This window comes from Lynx canadensis, chromosome D3 (assembly GCF_007474595.2).
Source record: "Lynx canadensis isolate LIC74 chromosome D3, mLynCan4.pri.v2, whole genome shotgun sequence".
NCBI lineage: Eukaryota > Metazoa > Chordata > Mammalia > Carnivora > Felidae > Lynx > Lynx canadensis.
In genome coordinates this window covers 88360812-88374159 of record NC_044314.2, presented here as the reverse complement: position 1 = coordinate 88374159, position 13348 = coordinate 88360812, and the positions used below count along the sequence as shown (strand labels likewise).

At 62.3% G+C, this 13348-nt stretch overlaps 1 protein-coding gene across 19 annotated transcripts in view; it reads left to right on the top strand.

The window, feature by feature from the left end:
- Positions 1-4790: 4790 nt before the first annotated feature.
- The window catches only part of NCOR2 (nuclear receptor corepressor 2), a 183099-nt gene continuing 174541 nt past the window's right edge, over positions 4791-13348 (top strand). For all 19 annotated transcript variants that reach the window (XM_030336915.1, XM_030336910.1, XM_030336912.1 and 16 more), the window contains exon 1: positions 4791-4843. The gene's annotated coding sequence lies outside the window, so the exon portion shown is untranslated. The remainder of the gene's footprint in view (positions 4844-13348) is intronic.

Genomic DNA, 13348 nt, shown 5'->3' with positions numbered 1-13348 from the left:
TATTCCGTGGGCACCGCGCCCTGCGTGGGGGGCGCTGTCACCACCCCTCAGGTTACAGACGGGGAGTCCGAGGCGCAGGGAGATGAAGTGACTTGGGTACCCAGTGCAGAAGTGGCTTGAGCCGGGACTGGAAGGAACCCAGGCTCCCCCCCGGCCCCAGCTTGCCCGTCGTCTGCAGGCCCTGCGGGTGCTCCATCGACACCTGCTGTCCTTCATAGGACACCTAGGAAGCGTGTCTCCTGGGGCCCTGCCCAGGGTGCTGCCCGCCGTGGCTGGAGGCTGGGAGGGGGCTGGGCTGGGAGGAAGGATTTCTTCTGTGTGTTCGTGGGGGCCGGGGGCTGCTTTTAGCAGTCTGCTCCTGGAGCAGGTGGAGGTAAAAGCCTGGCATCACCAGGGCCTTGAGGGGCTAGCAGGCTGGGCCTGGGCAGGAGGCCCCTGCCTCCAGGAAGCCCTCAGGGATTGACCTGGCGGTGTCCTCGCTGGCCCTGCCTCACGCTGCTCCTACCCAGTTTTGGGTTAGGTCAGAGTGTGCCGCTCCAGTCCCGTGACCTTGCTCTGGAGATAAAGCCCAGGTTCTCTTCTCCACCTTCCGGCCCTGCTGGCTGCTTCCAGCTTAGCTGGTTCCCACCTCCAGGCCTTTGCATGTGCTGTGCCTTCCTCCTGGGTGCCCTTCCTGCTTGTCTCTGCGGGCCCAGCTGCCCCCTGACCTTGGGCCCTGGTCTCCTGTGGCCCCTCCTGGGGAGACCTTCCCCGACTTCCCTGCCCCCTCCCCCGCCCCGTCATTATCGCAGGTTCGCTCTGGTTTCTGTCCGTCCCTGCCCTCCGGAGCCATCCTGGTCACGTGTGGGTGTGGGTGCCTGTGGCTGTGTCCACCCAGAACTGTCATCTTTTGTATTCATGGCTGCGTCCCCGGGCAGGAGCTTTGTCAAGCCGAAGGGTGATGGTGTCCTGGTCCAAGCAGAGTATCCACCTTGGGGTTTGAGCCCTGGCTGCTCTCCTCTCCCAGCTCTGTGGCCTCGGGCGTGTGGCTCCCTGTCTCTGAGCAGAGCGGATGGACACTTCGGGCTGGCCTCCGTGGCTCGGGTGATCTGGGCAGGCTTCCTGGAGGAGGAAGAGCCGGCGTTTGTGCTAGGTCTGGGAGGGCAGAGAAGGAGGGCGAGGGTGCATTTGGCAGAGGCCTGAGGGGGCTTTTTTGGGGGCTGCGGGGGGAGGGGCAGGTCTCAGCCCCTGGGCCCTGGGGGCCGGTGAGATACGTGAGCGAGGGTTGCAGTGGGTTTGGGAGAGGGAGTCCTCCCTGGGTCCGCTTTGCTGGGAGACAAATCTGGTCAGCCCCTCGGAGAGGAGGGGGACGGGGGGGGGGGCTGGAGTTCAGCCTGTGTGGCCTGGGCCGGGCCGGGACTGTCCGGGGTGGGGGTGGGGGGTGGATGGGGAAGGGCGCCCTGTCCCCCGTTGCCCAGCGAGTGAAGCCTGCGTGGTGTGAGCGAGAGGGAGGTGCCCGTGAGCGTGGGCCGGGGGGAGCACACGTGAGTGGACGGGGCACCGAGCCGGCGGGCGAGCGGCCGAGGGTGTGCACGGGCGGGAACAAGTGCATGCGTGTGAGCACCGGCGTGGGTGAGGGCGAGGGGTGTGGGGTGCGGCCGGGCCCTGGTGGCTGCTCCCTGGCCTGTCGGGCATGGGGCTTCGTGGCGTCCCCTCCCGGAGAGGACCCCGGCTGAGGGCGTTCCTGGGGTGCGGCTCTGCCCGGGGAGGTGCGAGCCCTGTCCCTGCTGTGGGAGCTCCCCCACGGCCATCTGTGCCCGGCCTCGCGCCCTGGCCCCCACCAGCCAGGGAACGTGGCCTGGTTTCGAATCCCAGCCCGTTCGCTTTGCGGCTGTGTGACCTTGGGGCAGTTACCTCCAGTCTCTGAGCCTCAGCTGCCCGGGCCGGAAAGCGGAGGCCCCGGCTGGTCGTGAGGATCACACGAGGCGCCGCTCGGGAAGCAGTTGGAACGCAGACAGGGCGCAGGAGGCAGGCCGTCTCTCTTCTTCCCTCCCCTGCCCAGAGCTGACCGGGGCTCCCCGTCTGCTCCCCCGTCCGGAGTGGGAAGCCAGGCTCCCCCCATTCCCGCCCAGTGGGTTCTGTTCTCCACCCCGTCCACCTCTCCCGCCTCCGCGGGTGGCCCGCCTAGACGGGCCCAGGAGCCTGTCCGGGCCACCCGCTTCCACCCCCGCGCACTCTCCACTGCACGGCTTGCAGAAGCCTCGTGGGGGTCTCACTGCCCTGGGGCTGAAGCCACTGTCTGCAGGGCTCTTTGTTACCAGCCGTGTCTCCCTGCGTCCGCACGTTCAGTCTGTTCCAGCCGCGGCTCCGGGGTCCTTCCCACCCCAGCATCTTGTCCCGCGTTCTCTGCCCCCGGCCGCCCCCGCCGCACCTTGCGTCCTCTCCTGGGAAGCCCCGGTGAATCCTCTAGGTTGGGATCCACTCTCGGGGCTTGTTGTTGCTCAGTCACGAGGCTCAGTGTCTCCCCCCGGGGCCGTGTGACCCTGGGGCTGACCGGGCTGGTCTTGACCCCACGCTGCCCGGGGGCTGTGTGTCTGGCTGGGGGTTGGAGAAGGAGCCGGCTGGAGACGGGAGGAGAAGGCAGAAGGTAGGAAGGAGGGGGGTCAGGGCCCCCAGCTGTCGCTTGGAGGGAGCGCCCGCTGGGCCTGACCTTGCTTGAGCCCTTTACGGGACCCCTGGGAGCCCAGATCAAGATGGCCATGGGGACGTGCCTGGGCCCTCGCCCTTCCCAGCTTTCCTTTGAGGCCTGTCTCTGGAGCGGCGGCAGGAGGCAGGGCCAAGTGCCAAGCCTGGGGCATCGTAAAAAAACAAAACAAAACAACTTAACAAAAAAAGAAGGCGTTGGAGAGAAGGGGTGGGTTTGTCTCCCATGAGCCTCCTTCAGCTGCCCCTTTTAGGGGTCTTTGGGATCTGAAGGGCCTGCCTGGGCAGACAGACTCTTGGGGCGTCGTCACCAGCCCGTGGGTAATGGTAGCACCCAGCGGTAATTGAGCGCCTGCAGGGATCCACTCTGAGGCCAGTAAACTTACCACCGTTCCCACTTTAGAGATGGGGACACTGAGGCACGGGAGGTGAAGCCACTCCTCTCCAGCTAGAAGGGGCAGAGCCCCTGGTTGGAACCCGGGGAGCTTGGCTGAGGAGCCCGAGCACTGCGTGGAGCTGTCCCCAGCATTGTGAGAGCAGGTGTCCCTGGTGCCACTTGCCTCTGATCCCTGGGGGGCAGCACAGGTGGAGAAGAGGCTCCTTATGGCCCCCTGGATACCGAGATGTTTGCGCATGAGTGGGCCAGAGGGCCGTCGTGGGGAGAGGGCCCACTTTCTGGATGGGAAGACTGAGCTCAGAGAGTGCCGGGGGTTTGCCCAAGGTCACAGCCGTTAGTGGGAACAGAACGAGGTTTCTGGACTCTCTCCCCAGTGCTCTGCCCATTAGCCTATTTTTTTTTTTTTTTTTTGCTTCGTGCAGAAGCTAACGCGATAAAGAACGCAAACACCCATGGTTGCAAATTAGTGAATAATCATAAAGGGGACACCACGTGGCCACCTGCCTTCTCCCCGGCGGTGATCAGCGTCCTAGCTTCTGTGGGAGGCCCCTTCATCCCGTGCTGGTGTGACCACCTCTGTGGACCTCTCTCTCCCTGCGCAAGTCGAGCGTGGCCTTTCTCAGAATCATCTGCGGGGACCGTGTGCTGCCCTTTGAACCTGGCTGTGCTCAGCCCGTTAGCCTGCGGTTCCCCCTTCCGGTTGTGTGCTCCCGTAGCTTGTCATGTTGTATTGTGGAGGGGATATTCCGGGGTGCACCTGTTGCTGGGCAGCTGGGTTGTCGTCAGTTTTTTCTTTTTAATGTTTATTTATTTATTTTTGAGACAGAGCAAGTGTGGGCGTGGGGGAGGGGCAGAGAGAGAGAGAGAGAGAGAATCCTCAGCAGGTCCCACACCGTCAGCACAGAGCCCGACGTGCGGCTCGATCCCATGAACCCCGAGATCATGACCTGAGCCGAAACCAAGAGTCAGGATGCTTAACCGACCGAGCCACCCAGGCGTCCCGTTTTTTTTGTGATTATGTATAAAGCTGTTAACGGACACGGGCCTGGAGTCTTTGTGAGGAGCCGTGGTTTCGTTGGTCACGTGTAAAGGCCCAGGGGTGGGATTGCTGGGTCCCGTGGTCGCGAGACACTTGGTGCCTGTCTGTCTGTGATCTCAGCCGTCCAGGTGGCCGTGTCGTGGGCTCTCAGTTTTAACTTGCGCTTTCCCGAACGACCAGTGACATCGGGCACCTTTTCATAAGCTTCTGGGCCGTCTGTATCCACTTTTGTGAAGCATCTCGGGTTCGCTGTCTCTTTCTTGTTTCTTCGTGGGTGTCCTTTATCTATTCTGGACACTTGGGATGGGGGGGGGTTCACCGTGATCGGGGCCCGCAGCTCCTCGGTGGCCCTGCCGGGGTAGAGGCTGCCTTATAACCACACGGCCCGGGTTGGGACCCCAGCTCGGTGACTTCCTAGTGTTGGGACCGGGGGCGCGAGACTTTGATTCTCGGAGGCTCGGTGTCCCTCTCCGTCAAGTGGGGTGGCCGTGCCCGCCATGCGGCCCACGGGGTGCTGGTGGCGGAGTGCTCGGCCCGACCGTGCAGGGCATCGGGCGTGGACCACGGGCTTTGCCGCCCCTGCCCACACGCCGATGTGACGTGGCCGTGTCATCCGTGGCCCGCGTGTGGTAGGGGCCGCTGACTCTTCGCTAACAAGGCTTCTCTTTTCTCCTGCAGGTCTCCCGGGCTCTTTGAGGACTCAGCGTCACCGGAGGCCGTTTCTGGTAGGTTCACGTCTGTCCCCTCTCACTGTGTCTCTAGCAGATTCGCATCGCCGGGACCTCCTCACGCGCGGGGTCGGGAGTCGCCGGGGAAGCCAGGCTCCTCCTCGTGGATGGGGTTGGGGGCTCGGTGTGGCCTTGTGGGGTGGGACCTGGCACCCCAGGGTTGCTCAGGGTGGGGAACACCTTGGGGGGGCTGGGGGGGGTCCCCTGGGGATGGCGCATGACGGCCGAGAGAAGGGGCAGTCCCTGGCAGTGTGGATGTGGGGTGGTGGGCTTTCTCTGTCTTGGGGTTCAGGGCCCATCGCGTCTGTGCTCCGAAGGTGGCTGCAGGCTCGGGGAGGGTGGGGCCTGTGGAAGGGGTCGGGGCAGCAGCTGATGCACAGGGCTGCACAGGCGTCAGAACGGACCTTCGGCCTCGTTTTACGAGCAGGGAAGCCGAGGCACAGGTAGGTCGCCTGTCCCAGATCGCGGCTGGGAGCTAAGAGCCGGGACTCAAACCTTTGTTGAGCCTCCCAGGGATCCTGGCGGGTTCTGCCCCAACCTGCTCATGTGGCAGCAGACAGACTGGGGCCCGGATGCGGCAGGTCTGTGAAAACTGCCCGCCCCTCCACCTGGTCCCTTGGACGACAGGGCCTCTCCCGCACCGGGGGGACCGGGGCGCGGGCAGGGTTTGGGATGTCAGGGGAGTGGGAAGGCAGTCCGGCAGTGGGTCGTGTGTGGAGCTGGGAATTCGGACACGGGCCTGGCTGGCACACAGCGTCTTTGCTATTTCGCGGGTTAGAAAAAAAAGAACGTTTTTAAGTTTTTTTATTTCGAGAGAGAGACAGAGCATGAGCAGGGGAGGGCAGAGAGAGAGAGGGGGAGAGAGGATCCCAGGCGGGCTTCCCACGGTCATCACAGAGCCCCCGACGCGGGGCTCCCACCCCTGGACCGTGAGATCATGACCCGAGCTGAAATCAAGAGTTGGACGCTTAACCAGCCCGGCCCCCCCAGGCGCCCCTCTATTTACTGAGTTTTACCTGAGAGGCACAGGGCTCCTGAGCGGGGACTCTGCAGTCTGGCTGCCTGAGTGCAGATCTCCCTCAGCCACTTATTATCTGCGTGACCCTGGGCCACACTGCCCTGTGCCTCGATCAATCAAGTCCCCCCCAGGATTGGTGATGAGGGGGCTGTTGCTAAGATTTCAACGGTTTTGTATTTTTCTTAAGCAGCTGGGAGGCTTTGCAGCCGAGGGAGAGGAATCCACGGCCCCCTCTCCCTGTGCCCGGTCCCCATCCCTGGGGTCGTGGGGCTTGGCTGGGGGAGGACAGACCGCTGACCCAGGCCTGGCAGAGACAGGCCACATCCCAGGAGACCCTGGTGGGCGTGACAGGGACACGACATCCCCGTCCCCAAGACTTGGGGGATTCGGGGGAGTAGAGGGACATGCCTCCCAGAGGGGTGGTGGGAGGGGGCTCCCGGGTCTCGAGGTGAGCCCCTGCGGAGGGGGCGGTCAGTGGGTGTGGCCCCCTGGAGGTGGCGGCTGGGCCCCTTCCTGTCTCTGGGGCTCTGTGACACCGAGCACCCGTCTGCCCGGGCTCCCGGGCTTTGGTGAGCCTGCGGGGCTTAGCACTCGTTCGCTGCTCCCCGCGTCTTTGCCTCTTACTGACAGAGCTGTTCCTCTGGGGGCAGGCAGGGGGTGCCGGCCGGGCCTGGCCCCCAGGAGGGTTTGGGGGCGTCTGAGCAGCTGGCAGAGCCCCCAGGCTGACCCGACAGGGCTGCGATCTGGCGCTTTCTGCTCCTCTGGGCTCCCAAGCGCCTCCCATCAGGGCGGGGACCTAGGAGGGACAGCTGGGGTCCCCTGTGCAGCTCCATTCTGCATAGGGGGAAACTGAGGCCGAGAGGTGGGACAGGGTCTCCCTGAGGCCGCGACGCCGGAGCTTTGGTCCTTTTCCCTGATACTCGGCCCCAGGCTGCTGTCCTCGGTTCCGCGGGCGGTTCCGCAGCGGGTGGGCCTCCCGCAGACCTGAGTGCGCCTCTGCTTCTGTGCCTCGGTTTCCTCGTCTGTCAAGTGGGTGTCCTACGGGGGCCGTCGAGGCACTGCTGGGCACACAGCTGGGCTCGGCAGGCCGAGCTGGCTGGTCCCAAGAGGTGTGTGTTATTCCCTTCGGAAGACAGAACCGTTATTTCTGAAGCACCTACTGTGTGCCAGGCACTGTTCCGGAGGGTAGAGACGGAGCTCTGGGTAGGGTGGAGACATAGCGAGCAAGTCACATACCCAGGGTGTCCCGTGGCGGGGGGCGTTGGTGCCAGGAGCCAGCAGAGAAGGGGCGGGGAAGTGTGTGGGCGGGCTGGGGGCTGCTTCAAAGGGGGGTGGTCAGGACGGTCCCACTGGAGAAGGTGACATTTGAGCCAAGACCTGCTGGAGGGGAGGAAGGGAGCGTGTGGGTCTCTGGAGGAAGAGGGAACAGCTTGTGCAAAGGCCCTGAGGCAGTGTGGGACGGGCCTCTGGGTTTGCAGGAGGCCGTGTGAGATCTGGGTGGGCTTCTCTCCTTAGTTCCTGAGCCTTTGCGCTCCCCCCGCCCCCCTCCCCCAGGAGGCAGGAGGGCTAAGCAGGCTGGTGGGTTGCCTGCTTCCTGGGCCGGGCCCTGGGCCCCCAGCAGCGGGTCTCCTCTTGCAGGCGGGGAGGTACAGGCCACACTCAGTCCCCCCAAAGTGAAGAGCCCCGCCAGGTTTGGGTGTCTTTGAAGTTGAAGGAAGGCAGTCTGGCTGGGGTGGTTTCTCTTCCTCCTCCTCCTCCTCCTCCTCCTCCTCCTCTGCCCCTTGGTCCTCCATCAATCTGCCTCCCTGGCCTAATGGGGAGCCTTCCTCCCATGGCTGAGTTATCTGCTTGTCATGCCGTGGCCCACCCGAGGACGATAAAAGGGCTTTTTGTCTGCAAGCACTTAGCTTCCTCCTCTGGGGCGATCCATCACGTCTGAGGAAGGAGCGAGGCAGACAGATGGGGGAGGGGGCAGAGGGGGTCCCAGGAGCCCCTGGCGGGACCCAAGTGGCTCCTTAGCCCAGAGACAAGGCCCGTCTGGGGACAGGCAGGGGCGGCTGGGAGGGGGGTCGCCGGGGGTGGGCACGGGGGCAGGGCGGATGTATAGACGGAGGGGCTCCTGGATGGCAGCTTGAAGGCCTGTCTGGGACCTCACCTGGGGGGGTGTGGGGGGGCCAGAGCCGAGCGTGGGGGAGCAGGCATTTCTGAGAAAGAACCACGGTACACAGGTCGCAGGGGACGCGTGTGAAGGCCAAGGGGGACCGGCGTCCAGGGCGATAATGTAACAGCAGCAGCAAACGCTCGCGACCCTCACGTTGCCCGACGCCCCCTTCTCAGCGCCTCGTGGAATTATCTCATTTAATCCTTGGAGCGACCGCACGAGATGGGGATTAATGTCGCCCTGTTCTGTAGGTGAGGAAACCGAGGCACAGGGAGGGGACGTGATGGCACCAAGAGGGCAGGTGGCAGGGGGATGATTTGAGCTCAGGCCGCCCGGCCCTGGAATCTTGGTGCCGGAGGAGATGGTGTTTGGTGTGGGGGCCCCTGAGCCAGACGGAGGTTTCGACCCGTGTGGCGGGGGGCGGGGGGTCTCCTGGCATCGCAGGCGGGCAGGCGGGCTCTGCCTGTGCCTCGGGCCTCTCCCGTGTGGTGCACAGGTGCGGGGTGAGGGGTCGGGGAAGGGTGGACGGGGACTGGGGCGGCCAGGCTTTCTGCTACCCTGGGGAGAGCAGATGGGGACCAGCCAACCTGCAGGCAGACAGGTGCCCGGGTGGCTATGTCGGGGGGGGGGGGCGGGGAGGGGGGAAGACTCGTGGGCCTTGGCCCTGCAGGGTCGCCCCCCTCTGCACTCCTTTTGCGCCACCTGGGCAGTGGGTCCGCTGGCTTTGTCCCCGCTTGGGCGGCGCCCGGGTCCCTCCGCGGGGCGGAGGAGGTGAGCGCCAGCCCTGGGCGAGCTGTCCCTCCCCGTCCTTTCCTTCCTCCCCCCTCCTCCCCCTGACCCCGCTGCCCCCCTCCCCCGTCTCCTTCCCCTCTTTACTGCCTGCCCTCCTCCCTGTAACCCCCTTCCCGCAGCCCCCCTCCTTCTCCCCACAGGCCACCCTCAAATGACAGCAATTAATGGGGCCTCTGATGGCAGGCTGGGAGGACGGGGCTGACAGTTGAGCATGTCTGCCTGCGGCTGGCCCTCTAATCGGGCCCGGGGGACGCCCCTTCCTGCCATGGCTCCCAGGTGCTGCCTGCCCGCTCCATCACTCACAGGGAAGCAGGAGCCGCCCTGGGCAGGCGGGCCCGTGTGAGCCGGCGCAGAAGCTGTCCCCTGGTCCCTGTCATCCCTTTTCTCTCTCCTAAGCGGGGGCCTCAGGCTGACCCTTGTCCTACCTCAGTTAGCGTGCGTGCGATGGCCAGGCCACCGAGGTGTCCTTCTCCACCGGGATACCCTCTCCGCTGGCCACCTCCTGTCCCCAAATGACCTCCCGGGTCCTGTCCTGCCCTCAGGGCCAGCCCCTCGCCGCAGGACACCCCCCCCTTTTGTGTCTGCCCTCCCGGGTGGAGTCAGGGAGCCTTGTCCTGTTCCGGACACCAGCCTGGAGCCCCGGCAGCCGGGAGCTGTCAGTGATGGGGGTCGCTGCCCGGGGCTGGAGTCTTGTCTGGTGGGGGTCTCGTGTGTCTTGGGTCGGGGCGGGGGGGACCAGAATCCTGGCCAGCCCTGGCCACGCCGGGCATGGTGCTTGCCCGCTCATCATTTTGCAGCAGCAATAATGAGGCCCCTGCTGTATGCCACGGCCCGCAGCTGGTGCTTTTCACCTCGGTTCATTTTATTCTACAATAACTCTCCGAGGAGAGTGCTATTTATAACCCTGCTTTTGTAGATGGGGAGCCTGACAGGCAGAGAGGCAAAGTGATTTGCCCTAAATGACCCAGCAAGGAAGGGATAAATCTGGGATGCAACCCTGACCTTCCTTGTCCAAGGCTCATAAATCAGGGGCTTGGGAGAACTGGGGAGGACAGTGCAGGAAATGGCAGACCTGACCCGGAAGCGGGGAAGCACTCTCCGGGCACCCGAGTGGGGTTAGTGGTGCTGACACGTATGTATGCGTTTTCCTTCGCGGTTAACAAAAATCAGCCTTATTGAGATTGAGCAAGACTTACCCATTTTGAGAGTTCCGTTCCATGGGTGTGGACAATGGAAACCACTCACGTGATGACTAGAACAATCTAGATACGGAGTGTCTCCATCTACTCCAAAAGAACCCCCCCGCCGGATGCACCCACTGATCTGCTGCCACGGAAATTCTAGAGTCTTCTAGGTTTTCGTCACAAAATTATGCAGAGTGCGTTTTTGTGTGTTTGTTCTCTTTGTGCATGTTTTTGTCAGGTGTTCGTGTCTTGGGATGTATCAGTAACTCCTTTTTAATCGCCGAGTAATATTCCACGTATGAATGTGCCACACAGTTCATTTATCCATCCTTGAGTTTGGGGCACATCGGTCGTTGGCAGTTTGGGGCTTTTAGATACAAAGCTAGAAAGTCTGTGCCTCTTCCTGCTTTTTCTTGCCTCGTTGCAGTGGCTGAGACCCAGGGGTATGCTGGGCATCAGCAGTTGGGCTTTGGGGGTTAGCTAGCTGTGGGTGTTGTTCTTAACGCTCCCATTTTACAGATGAGGAAGCGGAGGCTCGAAGAGGTCAGGTGACTTATCTAAAGTTCTTCTGCAAGGGCTGAGTGCTCTTTCTCCTCCTTGAAGCTGGAAAGTGCCAGCTGATGGTCTTTGCTGGTCCAGAGGGTCGTGCCACGTTGGTGGCCGGGCAGGGCCACAACCCCCCCACCCCCCCAGCCCTCCAGGGCTTCCTCTGCTGGAGAGGGGGGGCTTGGTGAGCTGATCACTCCTTCCGGGTCAAGCTCTGTCTGTCGGCACCGCTGAGTGAATGTCAGGCCTGGCGCGAGCCCGTCGTCTTGGGCAAAGTCACGCAGGCCTTCTGGGGAGCTATTTTTGGGGCAAGGCAGGAGCCTGACATACGGAAACCCAGGAATGGAGGTGGGGACAAAGAGGGGAGCCTTCTCCTCCTCCTCCTCCCTCGCCTGAGGGGTGTTAGCCAAGATGACTTTTCGGGGAAGGAGGCCCGTAAATTAAATAAGCAATCCCGTAAATAAATAAGTAATGAAGTTAGTGGGGTGCCTAATTACATCAAATTTATAATTATGGATGGATGCCTGCCCGATAATTGTACTTGTTTTTAATCTTTGGCTCCGACGTGCGTCTCCTTCCATCTGACGGTAATCCCTGCCCCAGCTGGAGGTAGGGGGGAGGCTCTGCCTTGCAGGGGCTCCCACTGAGCCTGGTGATGGGGCCCCCCTGGCGCCCAGGATCCAGGCCGGCTCGTCTGCCTCCCGCAGTCGGGTTTAATAACCTATGCAGGTTTTGAAACTGTTGTAACTGACAGTAATAACAGCGGAGTTTATAATCGTAATTGTGTTGTACTTTATAGGTCGTAATTTCATCTTCCAAAATCCCCTGGAGAGCAGAGATTGTTATTGTCCCCACTTTACAGATGAGGAAACTGAGGAACAGAGAGGTTAGGCGGCCTGCCTGAGGTCACACAGCCAGTGAGGTTCGAACCCAGGCTGTCTGCCCCGGCGCCCACCTCCTTCCTGTTCTCCTGCCTCAGTCTCCCGGTCGTCCTGCGTGGGACTTAGGCCAGTCCGTCCCGGGCTGAGCCCTGTGTTAAGGCTTTGTGCGTTTACTGATGTCTCCTCGGCACGTCCCTTCGAGGGAGATGCTAATTTAGGGTGGCTCGAGACCTCGAGAGGCTCGCATGCTGAAAAGATTATGGCCTGCCTTCCGCGATCGCTATAAATCCGAACAGAAACCATTTTTCTGAACCATACGATAAAATTGTGTTTCGCTTAGAGACCAAGCAAGCCCCTTGCTGAAATTAGAATAGCTTCTTCTTTCTAGATCTTCTGTTTCCCTTCTGGCGGCTTTGGTGTCCTGGCGCTCTGGGCGCTCCCCGTCCTGCCTGTGGGACTGTGTTGATGACCGTGAGACCCATTTTCCAGATGAGGAAACCGAGGTTCCGGGGGGGTGGCCGGACTCGAGTGAGGTCACTGGTGGGGACGTTCTAACCTGCTTTTCCCGCCTGGTTCGGGGGACGGAGACCACCGGAGGGGGGCTGCCGTCCTCCGTGCGTGCCCCAGGCAAGCCCGGCCAGCCATCTGTCTGGTGGGAAGAGGAGAGCGGCTGTGCCCACCCCATTTTGGGGACGGGGAGGCTGGGGCTGGCTGGGGAGCGGTGCTCTTCTCACGTGCCGTCCGTGCGGGCCCGAGACCCCCAGCCGCAGTCGACGCCTGTTCTTTTCACGCTGCGCCCTGTGTCTTGGGACATCTGACCTTCGGTGCCCTTGAGATGCCCGGCCTCTCCGGAGGAATCGACCCGCAGACTGCAGGGCGGGAGCGCCCTTCACTTCCGGGGGGTGGGCTCGTGCAGCCAGACAGGGCCTGCGTTTCTGGCACAGGCTCCGGCGTGGGGCACGCATTCCCCGCTGCTGACTTCGAGGTCGTGGGGTTTGGGTGCTCTCCCTGCCCCTCGCCGCCGCCTGGGATGCAGAGGAATCGAGGACAGACTCACGGGAGGCATTGCGCGTCTTCAGGGTGCTCCTGGGTGTTAGAGCAATCTGGGAGGGCTGCCTGGAAGACCTGGAACAAGCCCATGGAGCAATGAGAAACTTAGCTCGTAGGAATCAGTATGAGTCAAGCATTCCAAACAGGGCCTAGCACAGAGCAGGTACCGTATTTAGGACCGAAGCTGACATTTCCTGACCACTGGCTTGCCTGAGTTTGCCATTATCACCATCGTTGACATTGATTCCCTTAAAAAAAATTTTCTTTTTTTTTTTTTAACGTTTTATTTATTTTTGAGACAGAGAGAGAGACAGAGCATGAACGGGGGAGGAGCAGAGAGAGAGAGGGAGACACAGAATCGGAAGCAGGCTCCGGGCTCTGAGCCGTCAGCCCAGAGCCCGACGCGGGGCTCGAACTCACGGACCGCGAGATCGCGAGATCGTGACCTGAGCTGAAGTCGGACGCTCAACCGACTGAGCCACCCAGGCGCCCCCAAAAAATTGTTTTTTTTAAGTGACAGAGAGAGTGTGCGCGGGGGTGGGGCAGAGAGAGAAAGACGGAGAGAGAGAGGATCCCAGCAGGCTCCGCGCCCAACGCGGGGCTCGATCTCCCCACTGCAAGATCGCGACCTGAGCCGAAATCGGGAGTCGGACGCATAACTGACCGAGCCACTCAGGCGCCCCGACACTGACTTCACTTCGAGCGATTCCCGAGCATTTGTCCCATGCCAGGCTGTGATCTGAGTGTGCCGGATACGCTGACTCATCTACTCCTGTGGCGGCCCTGGGATAGGACTGTTGTTATCAGCTCCGGTTTGTAGGTGGGGGGGGGGGGGGGGGGGCACGGAGAAGGTAAGTGACCTGCCCAAGG